The sequence below is a fragment of the Schistocerca nitens genome, chromosome 3 (assembly GCF_023898315.1).
Source record: "Schistocerca nitens isolate TAMUIC-IGC-003100 chromosome 3, iqSchNite1.1, whole genome shotgun sequence".
Lineage (NCBI taxonomy): Eukaryota > Metazoa > Arthropoda > Insecta > Orthoptera > Acrididae > Schistocerca > Schistocerca nitens.
Window position 1 is genome coordinate 331,138,149 of NC_064616.1, and position 13,908 is coordinate 331,152,056.

Sequence of the window (13,908 nt, forward strand, 5' to 3'; positions counted from 1 at the left end):
GTCTGTCAGTCCCACATATAGCCGAAAATGGATATTTTTGTAAGACAGAAATTTTCACATACACAGGTTGATTTTTCCACTGTGTACAAACTCTAGGGATTGATCGATGAGAGGATAAGGAACAGAAAACGTCTACTTAACGATTGTCCGGAAATGCATGGTTTGCATGCTAGAGACCATTTATTCAATCATACATTGTTACAGAGACTGCGGTCTAATACGTGCTGTACCATGCTGCCACAGTTACAGTATGTGTTGAAAGTAGTTTCCATGTGCCTCAACACATTCGTGTACGTGCCGTAGCATGTTCTTTCTCACACGTTGATACCGGCCAGGCTGCATCCGAGCAGTGTCAAAGGCAGCATGAATACGCTACTCCAGAGCCGGCCGGAGTAGCCGAGAGGTTCTAGGCGCTTAAGTGTGGAACCGCGCGACCGCTATGGTCACAGGTTCGACTCCTGCCCCGGGCATGGATGTGTGTGATGTCCTTAGGTTAGTTAGGTTTAAGTAGTTCTAAGTTCAAGGGGACTGATGACCTCAGAAGTTAAGTCCCATAATGCTCAGAGCCATTTAAAACGCTACTCCAGTGTCTCCACATGTGGAATGGGCTCTGCATATACTTTTGAGATGGACCGATAACCAGAAATCAAACGGGTTGAGATCCGGTGAACGAGCAGACCATGCAAATGGACCTCCTCGTCCGATACTTAGACCAAGGAAGACACGATTGAGATGCGTCCGCACGTTAACGGCGAAATGGGCTGGAGCACCATCATGTAGCAGCCACATAATCATTCGAATCATCAATGACACTTCCTCTAGCAGGGAGGCAAAGTCATCCGCAAGAAACGCTAGTAGTTCCGGCTTGTTAGGCGACGTGGAAGGAAGACTGGTCCCAAAATACAGTCGCCAATTACCCCGGCCCACAAATTCCGGCCGTACCGATGCTGATGACTCGCTGTCACCATAGCATGGGGGGTTCTGCATACTATTCCACAGACGACTTATCAAAGTTGAAGATATCACTCCACATAAAGGTGGCCTAATCCGTGAATAGGACTGATGACACAAATCGTGAAACCGTGGTTGCCTGGTGAAGAAACCAGTGACAAAACTGCTCCCGATGTGGAAAGTCTGTCACTAGTAAGCCCTGCACACGTTCTAAGTGATAGTGGTAGTAGCAATAGTCATGGGGAGTGTCGTCGTCTGGCTCACCCTGTACTGGCGGGCAAGCTGTCTGTTACTGACACGGCGGTCACCTTCCACAGTGTTAATCACATTTTCCTCCAAGTCTAGTGTCCCAACATTTCAGGTACGTCCTTCATGATTTCCTCCTTCCTGAAGCGACCCTGTCTCAGACAAAGGGTGAAATACTGCTGCAAACATTAAATGCTGTGGTTGTTGTCGGTGGGGGTAGGTCTCCTGATACAATCTTGCCTCCCGCCGTCCGTAAGTAAACACCTTGTCGACAAGGTCTCGATTCGAAAACGGAACCATTGTGTACCGCGCTGTGCCACATCCACTACAAGGTGAGTCAGCAAGAGAAGTGAATCGGACACAACATTACCAATTACTATGGCAGGAGAGAGCATTCGGGCATGCATACTGTAACTGTGGCTGCGTGGGACAGTCCGTATTAGGTCGAAGTCCCTGTAATAATGTATGATTGAATAAATGGTCTCTAGCGTGGAAACCATCCATTTGCGGACATAAGTTCATTAGATCTTTTTGTTCCGTATCCTCTCATCACTCAACCCTAGGAGTTTTACACGATGGAAAAAAATCACCCTTTATAATAAAACATCGTGACGTTATTTTAAACAAACAGACCGATGTAAAACACAAAAAATTCTTAGAAAATTTCGCTAGTCTCGCTAGAATACTTTATTGCCAACACAAAAAAATGGCTCTGAGCACTATGGGACTCAACATCTTAGGTCATAAGTCCCCTAGAACTTAGAACTACTTAAACCTAACTAACCTAAGGACATCACACACACCCATGCCCGAGGCAGGATTCGAACCTGCGACCGTAGCAGTCCCGCGGTTCCGGACTGCAGCGCCAGAACCGCTAGACCACCGCGGCCTTGCCAACACAACTCTTTGTTCTACTAACATAGATAATACAAATTAGAAGCCGGCAGTTGTGGCCGAGCGGTTCTAGGCGCTTCAGTCTGGAACCACGCGACCGCTACGGTCGCAGGTTCGAATCCTGTCTCGGGCATGGATGTGTGTGATGTCCTTAGGTTAGTAAGGTTTAAGTAGTTCTTAGTTCTAGGGGACTGATGACCTCAGATGTTAAGTCCCATAGTGCTCAGAGCCATTTGAACCATTTTTGAGCAAATTAGAAGTAGCATTATATATATCCTGTTATATATGCCAAAAATAATCTTTGCATGTACAGCAATTATTAAAGACAACTACAAATATTTCGTAAAAAAATCCTTATAATGACTGTATGCATGTAATAAACTCACGTAATCATATCCTTACATAAATATTACGAGAAATATTGTCACTGGAATACGCTCGGGAACATTGGCTCTGAGCACTATGGGACTTAACATCTATGGTCATCAGTCCCCTAGAACTTAGAACTACTTAAACCTAACTAACCTAAGGACATCACACAACACCCAGTCATCAAGAGGTAGGGAACATTACATGTAAGACATGTCACATTACAATGAACTGAAAAATCCCATTTGCATAAAACGCTACTATATACACTGTAAATAATGTATTGTAAGACATATGTCTTTTGTGTCCTACAGATACTGATGGAGATATACAGCTCCCGAAACTAGTTCAGTAAATTAAAATACTACCCGTAAAGAGATTCTGTCAAACGATTAATTACTACTCTGATATGGTTACAGCTTCTGCAATTTGCACAGCATGGAAAAGATATTTGTAAGTACGCTTTGGAGAGATAAATGGATTCTATCTCCAAAAATTCGTCAGCCCAGATTTTTCTGCTTTTCTGTGGCGCTCTTTATTGGGTCAAACAAACAGGCGGCCATTTGTGCAGGTCTTCTTTGTGTACTTTAAATATACCATGTTAAATCCGTCTGGTAAGGGTCACGTCCACTTCAGCATTTTCAAGATCGGTTGCACAAGTGATTTTTAAGTAATCTCCTTTGTACACTGACTCCACTTTCCCAGTACCCTACTAATAAACCGAAGTCTACTACCAGCTTTACCTACGACTGAGCCTATGTGACCATTCCACTTCACACTCCCACAAATTGTTACGAGCAAATATTTGTACGAGTTGAATCATCGTATGACATTATCGTCCATGCGACTCCGTCTACGGTTGGTTGGTCGCCTGGTGCCAGTCTTCCTACTTGACAGCACTTCGTCGTCTTTATGATGAAGATGAGATGAAATTATTGGGACAAAACGAACACTCACTCCGTGAGCGAGTATAGTCTCCGGCCCAATCGAGATTCGAACCCGGGAGCCCACGATCCACAGGCAGCGACTCAAATCACCAGATCACGGGATGCGAACTTTGTGTGAGTTGACGCTTGCTAATTATGATACATTGGTTTCTTAATCGTAAGATACTATTTTTCTGAGTTTTTTTGAAGTGCAAAATTTTACATTATTGAACGTTGTCAAATAGTTGCCAAAGTTTCCACCACTTTGAAATTTTATCAAGCTCTGACGGGAGAGAAAAACAAAAAGGAAAAGCCCAAATCGCAATTTATTTTCGTTCTGTTGAGGGTTGTCGGTTTCCGTTAGAATAATCGTCTGCAGACCAAGATTATGAAATGCAGTAACACTTAGTGGATTATTGTATCTGATGTTACTATTAGCAACAATGAAAGAACCTTAGTAGAAAAAAGCCATAAAATAAACTTCAGACAGACCACATGAGGAGCGAATGCTTGGAGCCGATGTAATATCGTAAGGTGTCTGTAACCACCATCTGCTCAGTTTCACATTTATGAATATTGTCAAAAAATTACCAGTTTTTGCACCACTTTATATCTTATCCAAATCTAACTGGATAGAATAATAAAAAGTCTATATCGCAATTTATTTTCGTTCTGCAGGAGGTTGCTGGTTTCCGTTATAATAATCGCATGAACACTAAGATCATGAAATGCAATAATACAAAAAGGGGATTATTGTATCTCATGACATACCGTTAGCAACATTGAAATGAAATGAAAAGATCGTATGGCACTGATGTCCTGGAATCAGCACTTGGAGAAGTTCGGCCGGCGAGTTACAAGTCTTTTCAGTTGACGCCACATTGGACGACTTGCGTGTCGATGATGACCAAATGATGATGTGGGCATCGCAACACCCAGTCCCCGAGCGGAGAAAATCTCTGATCGGCTGGGAATCGAACCCATGCCTGCTGCACGGTAGTCAGATGCGCTGTCCAGTCAGCTAATCGGGGGGAGGGGGGGGTTAAGTCCCATAGTGCTTAGAGCCATTTGAACCATTTGAGGGAGAGGGAACAAGGCCAGGCTATGGTTGGTTAATCATCTGGGAGGGGGAGGTGCTGTAAATTGCCCTGATCAAAGTGATGGCGGGTGTGGGTGTGGAGAGAGGAAGGGATACAGCGATAGAGGTGCGGCAACGGGCGAAGGCCGGCGAGGACTTTTTTTATCAAAACTAGACATAATTGTCTGAATGGGAATTCCGCGATCGTTCATTAATATAATATGGCGTTTCAGTCTTCGATCGCTATACTTTATTTTCAGTTACCGGTTTCGGGCTAGCTGCCCATCTTCAGATCATATATTGTAGTTACAGAGTAACTTGTCCGTACAGAACACTCGGTTCGCGAACCGAGTGTTCTGTACGGACAAGTTACTCTGTAACTACAATATATGATCTGAAGATGGGCAGCTAGCCCGAAACCGGTAATTGAAAATAATGTATAGCGATCGAAGACTGAAACGCCATATTATAAGACTTTTTTTCCATTATTGAATTTCGATTCCCCTCCCCCCCCCCCACCCCCACCCCATAGGGAGGGATGGGCTTGCAGCAGCATAATATACCGCTCTGCAGCCTACAGAAGAGTTAAAAACATCATAAGTTGATAACAAACAATAAAAAAAGGCGATAAAACGGTGACTTTAAAATTGTAACATGGCGAAAAGTTGCAGAAGTGAAAATATAAAAGCAAAGGACTGGTGATGCAGATGAAAACACATCTGGTCATAGAGGATCCGCGTAGGGGACAGGAGGTGTATACAGAAGGCAAGGCGGAGTGCATTGGGCTCGAGGATCTGGAGGGACTTATAAAATTCGGAGGGGGGGGGGGCGGGTATCCAGGTGGAACTGGCATAACAGAGGATGGGACGGATTAAGGATTGGTGGGTGTGGAAGATGGTAGAGGGGTTCAACCCCCATGTCCAGCCAGAGAGGAGTTTAAGGTGACGGAGGCAGTTGTGGGCTTTGGATTGAATAGAGCAGAGATGAGGGATCCAGGTGAGGTGACGGTCAATGATGAGTCCAGTGTAAATGAGACTAGGGGAGAGATGCACAGGATGGGTGCAGATGGTAAGGAAAATCGAGGAGACGGATGAAGCGAGTGGTATGACCTAGGATGATTGCCTGGATCTTGGAAGGATTGATTTTGAGGAGCTACTGGTTACACCATGTCGCAAAAAGGTCAAAGTGATTCTGGAGAAGGTGTTGGGACTGTTGAAGTGTAGGAATGAGGGCAAGGAAGGCGGTGTCATCAGCATGCTGTAGGAGGTGGACTGAAGGGGGGAGGGGGGGGTTAGGACATATCTGGAGTGAGCAAGAGTAAGATTAGAGGGGAGAGGGGAGAGGACAGAGCCCTGGGGCACACTTGTAGAGGTGTAGAAGATGCGGGAATCAGTGTCATGGATGGTAACGTAGGAGGGGCGGCGGGAGAGGAAGGAGGCAATCAGACGGACATAGTTGATAGGAAGGGCGTAGGTCTGGAGTTTAAACAGGGATACCATACGTGGTTGTAGAAATTTTTGAGGTCTAAGGAAACAAAAATGATGGAGTGACGGGAGTTAAGCTGGAGGAAGAGGAGATGGGTGAGTGTATGATGGAGAAGATATATATATATATATATATTTTTTTTTTTTTTTTTTTAGGAAAGCAGACCAATACTTGGAAGAGTTTATCGGGAGAGTGGCGTTGACTTGTGTGCATGTTTGTCGCCAGGCACGGCTTTTCTTTGCACTGCGGATGTTGTAATTGCCTGTGGCAGGTGAGTGTATCCCAGTCACGAGTGCAGAGGAAGTATTGGTAGAGGAGACAGGATTCACGAAGGGGAAGGATGACCTGTTGGGGCAGGGCTGGGCGGTGAGGGTGGATGGCTTTGGTAGTGATATGGGTGGCGATGGCGTCAGACAAGGTCTGGAGGAGGAAGGCAGCAGTTCGGAGAATGTCATCGGGAGATTGAAGGGTAGGGTCATGGCGTTCGACCTGGGTGTGTATGGAGTCATGGTAGGCATCCCAGCTGACGCGGGTGTATTCGTGGACAAGGAATGTCGGGGCGAGAAACAGAGCAGGGATGGCGACCATCAGATATAGTGAGGAGGACCGGGGCATGGTCACTGCCAATTAGGTCAAGGGCATCTGCGGTGACGTGCCCACGGAGGTTGGGAGAGGCTAAGATCAAGTCGGGAGTGTTGTTGGATTCAGGTCGGGTATGTTGGGGGAGGTCAACCAGATCTCCTTGAACGGTGGTGATAAACCGATGCCACCGCTGGAGTTCGTCAGGAGTACGGCTGTGGATATTGAGGTCTGTGGCAATCACATAGGTGGAGAAGGTGCGGTCAATGTGGGCCAGGAAATCATAGGGGAGATGGAGAGGAAGGAGGACACCCCCTACATACAGGACTCCGCTACCAATATCATTTGAGAGTAAAACACACTTATACCTATTTACGAGTCGCAAGTCGCATCCTAGCCAACATGGGAAATATATCGTACAAAAAATTTTTTGAACGTAGTTCTCATTATCTTACCTGGAAACAGTGTCTAAAGACGAAAAAGAGAACTGACCAGCCACCCCCAATCACCTCCAGTCTAGTCCAGCGCCATCTACGGAGTGTATTGTGCACCTGAGGAGCCGGCCGAGAAACCGCGGCTGGGTTGTCTACAGTAGTTCCATCCCTGGCATAGACTCATCAGTTTAAAAAAATCCGAGAGAGGATGTTGTTTTGTCAAAACACTCTTATATCTATTTACGAGTCGCAAGTTTATACGAGTTATTTTCGATAGTAAAGGAAATCGGACCATACAGGCGTTTTCGCATCGCTAAAGTATCGTTACTTGCGTGAAAAGCTTGTGCAACACTATAGCATTGACTACATTTCCTCTAAGCACTTTCTCATCAGGTAGAAAAGTATGTTTTATTATCTGCCTCGTCCTGCATCACAGGACTAGAATATTAAACTCATTTTTGGCCCATAACGGAGCGCTTAGAACACGCTCTACCTCTGACACAGGATGCCTCCTCACTTTCAGACTCTCTCTTAAAGTAAACAATGTCTCATCTCATAAGAAGTGTCTCAAGGTAACAACACAGACAAGTTGTAAATTCAAATGGCTCAAATGGCTCTGAGAACTATGGGACTTAACTGCTGAGTTCATCAGTCCCCTAGAACTACTTAAACCTAACTAACCTAAGGACATCACACATATTCATGCCCGAGGCAGGATTCGAACCTGCGACCGTGGCGATCGCGCGGTTCCAGACTGAAGCTCCTAGAACCGCTCGGCCACAACGGCCGGCTAGAGAGGTTGTAATTATCAGTTTTACCTACATATCACTTTACAAATTGGGTAATACAGCTGATCTTAATACGATGATCATCTCTCTCTGTATAGGTGGGAGATTGGAATTCTGTTACAAGATCTCGCAGCAAAGAAAGAATCATATCCGAGGTACTTCGCCCTCGCTTCCACTCACCCGGCGGCACGTCACTGATATCATATTGATAGGCTAATTACTTAATTTGATCATGAGAGTCCCTCTGCATAGTGAGTAATTTTTTCCTGCAGTCGGATTCCATTAACCAGGTAACCGTTACAGACGCTTCCTTGACGTCTGTGGAGGCTTCCCACAGGCTAGGCAGTAACTTAACTCCGATACCAAAATGGGTGGTAACCATCGTCAAATAGCTGAAGACGTTGAACGCTAATTGCGCTCTGTCTCTCGGTGGTCTTGTCATGCTGGTGGAAGTAAAACACTGAGAACTAATGCAGCTGAGACGAGTCGGTCTATGGCGGCAGTAGGATGTTTCACTCTCTTCTCCAGCCTTTCGACGCCTCCACCATCGGGTCGCATGTGAGCAGCTGTCACCGGAATTCGAACCTCCGCCTGCACGTCAGGTCTGTACCACTCCCTGCAGACAACCCACTGTTCGCCATGCTGGACAGCTGTTAATGATTCCAGACTCGCAAAAGTTGTCCTATCCTTCTCGGAAGGAATGGGCGCTTGAATGTCGCTGGGGTAAATACCAGAAGTTTGAATAATATGCTTCCTGTCATCCTCCCTGCAAACCGAAACGTACTGAGAGACTTTTTCGAAATCTCCCGGAAAGGCTGACACAGTGAGCAATTACAAAATATCTGTCTACTGGCGCCAAATCCCAAACGTGTACCACTCTGTAGACCTAGGTTTCCCTCAGAATACAGCCCTATGGAAGCGTTCCTAATGGCTCCCGACAAATTAGTGGGCGGATGATTCGAGAACTCGAATGGGAGTCCCTGGAGGGAACACAATGTTCTTTTAGAGGAACACTACTGAGAACTCACATTTGCAGCTGACTGCTGCCAACATACATTTAGCATAAGGACTACGAAGATAAGATATGAGAAATTAGTGCTCATAGGGATACATATAGGTAGTTCCTTCCCTCTCTGTAGATGCGAGTGGAATAGGAAAGGGAATGACTAGCATTAATACAGCATACCATCGGCCACACACCGTGAGAAGCAAGCATATATATGTAAATTTAGTCTAACTATTAAGATGTCAGTCTGGCCATTTATAGGCAACGGCCGTGCCGCAGTGGATACACCGGTTCCCGTGAGATCACCGAAGTTAAGCACTGTCGGGCGTGGCCGGCGCTTGGATGGGTGACCATCGAGCCGCCATGCGCTGTTGCCATTTTTCGGGGTGCACTCAGCCTCGTGATGCCAATTGAGGAGCTACTCGGCTGAATGGTAGCGGCTCCGGTCAAAGAAAACCATCACAACGACCGGGAGAGCGGTGTGCTGACCACGCGCCCCTTCTATCCGCATCCTCATCTGAGGATGATACGGCGGTCGGATGGTCCCGGTGGGCCACTTGTGGCCTGAAGACGGAGTGCTGGCCATTTATAGGCATACAAAACCAACGGAAGAATGTAGTCTCTTACTTATCAAGAAAACGACAAACGGAGTTTCTGCTGCTGATTATCTCACTGTAGAAACCTTCGTATGAACTCCTAATTATCTCACTGCAGTCACTCCGCGAGACGTATGTGAGGGGCTGTAATATGTTTGCCCAAAACACTTAGAAGAAACGGTATAGACAAACTGCCTATTGGCTTCTGTCTCGGGTTCTTCGACCAACGTTCATCTAATGATTTTATTGACATTTCGCCAGCACCCTCCATTGCCGGTGGTGAACTGGAGCCGAGCTCGCGGGCGCAGACTACATGTACCTGGCGCGCCAACGTCCGAGGGGTTCTCCGCGGTCATTTCCGGTGCGGTTCTCCTCTTGCTACCTGCGACGGATGTTCGCTGCGGTATGTGAAGTCAGGATCTGTTTACCTTAAGGCTTTCTTGTTGAAACAGTTCGCCTGTTTTTGTATTTCTACAGCTTTTCTGAACAAGCGCGTGTGACAGTGCTTCTCTATAGGCAGAACTTGCGTGTCGGCGAATTTTATTACGTGGTCGGTCTCAGTGCGTGCTCTCCCACGGCCGATTTCTCCACCTGCCCCAACGTGCAATGTCGCCTATGTGTTGATTGATCGTCAGGTCATTCCGACATAAACTTTTCCGCATGCGCATGGTATACGGTATATTCCCGACATTGCAAGTGGGTCCCCCTTTTCTCCTTTGCCGACCTACGACACTCTTTGATCTTCCTCGTCGGTTTGAAAATCGTCTTTACGCCATGTTTGCGCAATATATGCCCGATTCTGTGTCACTCTGGGAATGTATGGCAGAAAGGCGGTACCCGACATTTCTTTTTCTGATTCCTTACTTCGCCGAGTGTTACGCTTATAGTACAATTTCTGGAGTACCCATTGCTCCTCAGAACACTTTCTAGGTGTTGCACATACATATAGTCTGCGACCGCGAGCTCGGCTCCAGTTCACCATCGGCAGTGGAGGGTGAAGCTTTGACAATGCCAGCCACTCGTGCTACCGAAACGTCAGTAAAATCATTAGATGAACGTCGGCCGACGAACCCGAGACCGAAGCCAATAGGCAGTATGTCAACAAGTGGCCACGAAAGCCTTAACAATTTTGTATTACGCCTCGACGGGGAGGAGATTTGCAGATTGTACCGACCCCTTGACCAACGACAGAAGAAGAAAGTGCAATTGATGTCCTCTCTCGCCTTTCTGTCACGGTGCCGAGATGAAGCGGCTACACTGAAGTTCTTGAAATGTAAACGCCTATTCACCGCCGCCCAAGCACATCGTATCTACGACAGAATGGAACGAGCTTTTCTTCGTGAGCGAATTCATACAAAACGGAGAGACTTGGCAAGAACGGGTCAGGAACTTTTGGACATTTCCTATCGAGACGACTGGGACAAGATCGACAGCATCACTCACAGGAGCATGCAGTACGAACTCGAGCGCTGCACCGAGCGACAGAAGAAAAAGTTTGAAAGCTTCCGGAAGCAGACCGACTAGGCGATTCCCGACACGTCATACACAATGGACAACCTCACTGCACGACAATTGACCGAAGAGGAAGTGTCTGTTCTTCAAAAAGGAGGAAATTTCGGTATCATCCCAATAACTATTCCTATGGAGGGCATCACTGCCAACACCGAAGCGGCCATTCGGAACCTTCCTTGCGAAAGGGCAGAGGATATCCGCACTGAAACAGCCAGGATACTGCGCCGAGCAAAACCACCAGCTTGCAACCTCAAGAAAGAAAAGGTACAAGCCATTAAGAATCTCAACGCCGACAAGAGTATATTGGTACTGCCTGCCGATAAGGGGAATGCGACAGTCGTAATGAAGACCGAAGATTATGAGCAAACGATCCGAGACCTATTAGATCCGACGACGTACCGAAAACTAAGCGCAGATCCGACGCAGCGCATCACACGGAATACCAATCGATTAATGAAGGCGTCTTCTCTGCCAGCTGACATACAGAGAAACCTGCGCAAGACAGACGCCCTACCGCCTCGGCTGTATGGATTACTCAAGATCCATAAGAACAACGTTCCACTAAGACCGATTGTTTGAGCTCCTGGCTCACCGACGTATAAACTGGCAAAACACTTCACCTCTCTGCTCCATCCACACTTGGGGAAGACCGACACATACATTAAGGACTCAGGACATTTCATTGAGAAGCTGAAGAAACTGAAACGTGCACCAAACGACATCCTGGTCAGCTTTGATGATTCTTTGTTTACGAAAGGGCCACTCAGTGACGCTCTGGAGCACATGGGTTCCACTTTCCCGCAAGACATCACAAAGATCTTCCATGCAAGTCACACCACGAGCTATTTCAAGTGGAATGGCGATTTCTATGAACAGGTGGAAGGCGTCGCCATGGGTAGTCCTCTTAGTCCAGTGGTGCCCAACTTCTTCATGGAACAATTCGAAGCACAGGCACAGGACTTGGCGACTTGCAAACCTAAGGTGTGGTACAGATAAGTCGATGATACTTTCGTTGAGTGGAGCCATGGTGAAGAACAGCTCGCTGACTACCTAAGACACTTGAACAACCTCCATACTAACATAAAATTTACCATGGAAGTAGAAAAGGATAAAAAAACTGCCATACTATACACAGCGTGTATAGAAAACCACCACCCGAGCCAGAAAAGAGGCATGATTAATACGCTCGTAACGCGAGCACGACGAATATGTGAGCCGCAGCACCTCAGACGCGAAATGCACCTGGAAAGTGTTCTGAGAAGCAATAGGTACTCCACAAATTCTATTATTAGTGTAACAGAGCCAAGCACTCGGCGAAGTAAGGAATCAGAAAAATAAATTTCGGGTACAGCCTTCTGCCATACATTCCCAGAGTGACTGACAGAATCGGCCGTATATTGTGCAAACATGGCGTAAAGACGATTTTCAAACCGACAAGGTAGATCAAAGAGTGTCTTAGATCGGCAAAGGAGAAAAGGGACACACTTGCAATGTCGGGAATATACCGTATACCATGCGCATGCGGAAAAGTTTATGTCGGAATGACTGGACGATCAATCAACACCAGGATCAAAGAGCATAAGTGACATTGCAGGTTGGGGCAGGTGGAGAAATTGGCCGTGGCAGAGCACGCACTGAATGAGACAGACCACTTAATAAAATTCGCCGACACGCAAGTTCTGGCTGTAGAGAAGCACTATCACACGTGCTTGTTCAGAGAAGCTGTAGAAATACAAAAACACGTGAACAGCTTCAACAAGAAAATGGAAAGCCTTAAGGTAAACGGATCCTGGCTGCCCGTAGTGCAGCGAACGACCGTCGCAGGTAGCAAGAGGAGAACCGCACCGGAAATGACCGCGGAGAAGCCCTCGGACGTTGGCGCGCCAGGTACACTCTTTGACATAAAACTCGACCGGCGGCCGGCCGCTTCAGAGGCTAAGTCCGCGCCGATCGCGACATGGGACAAAAAAACTGGCCAATTCGCTAATTCTCTAAGTCCGGTTATCTGCACAGTCTGGCAACACAGTAGACTGCGGCACTTCCTGGAGGACAACTTGTCCCATGATAGAGAAACACTAGGCTAGGTCTGTGGTCTAGCGGTAGCGAGCGTTGTTTCTGTTCATAATGTCAGTGGATCAAGAACAGCTGGCATAAAATATTTTTATAGACTCTTCTGTCTGAATGCTGAAGACGTGAATGTAATGGTAGCGCAGATTCAATCTATTTCGGTTTCTGACACACCGATATCAAAATTTTATCCAGATTTCCTGCAGACTGTCCTCTGGACGCCGTATGCGGCAAAGCTCCGGGATCCATTTGCTGGCTACCGGCAGCGGCCGTGGCGACAGCAGCGGCGCTGCACTCCCCCGTTCTTTATCGAAAGCGCCTGCTCCCGCTCATCGCTTTTGATGATTTAAAACGCTTTATTATTAGATGTTGCTCCACAGAAAATTTCTACAATTTCCATTCACGCTCAAAAGCAACGGAGAGAGACGCCCTGATTAGTAGGCGGGTATTATATTACACTAATCGGCAAGAGCTGAGTATGGCCCGAAATTAATTTTATAGACTGGGACGAAATTAAACCACCTCACTACATTCGATGAATTTATAAATGCTTCATACCTCGTTTCTTTTCCTTCCAAACTCAATTATTTGTGCACCTTTTGGTCAATGTTCGGATGTTTTCGTCAAGCCAGAGTGAGCGTCTGTAGTGTAAAGTATATTACAGTTCTTGTTTCATTCCTTATGGTAAGTCTATGCGATAAACAGTGTGAATACTTTGCAATGCATGCTCTGTAGCAGTGCAGGAACACTGCACATTTGGAGTTCCATGTATGGGTTCATGAAGTATTTAATGTTGATCGGAAGTGATAGTTAAGGTCATCAGATTTAAACCAGAAAAATTTGTCGTTTTGGAGGTTTCAGAGAACGGAAAGGAATTGCTAACGCCGGTGTTAGAAAACGTCTACAGTTAAATGCTATTGCAAAAATTTAGAAGAGGGGAACTATGTTAATCAACATGTGCACTTCATAAATAACCT

General features: G+C 46.4%; 1 pseudogene; it reads left to right on the forward strand.

Annotated features, from left to right (window-relative positions):
- Positions 1-9,016: 9,016 nt before the first annotated feature.
- LOC126249928 (5S ribosomal RNA) lies at positions 9,017-9,133 on the forward strand (annotated as a pseudogene).
- Positions 9,134-13,908: the final 4,775 nt, after the last annotated feature.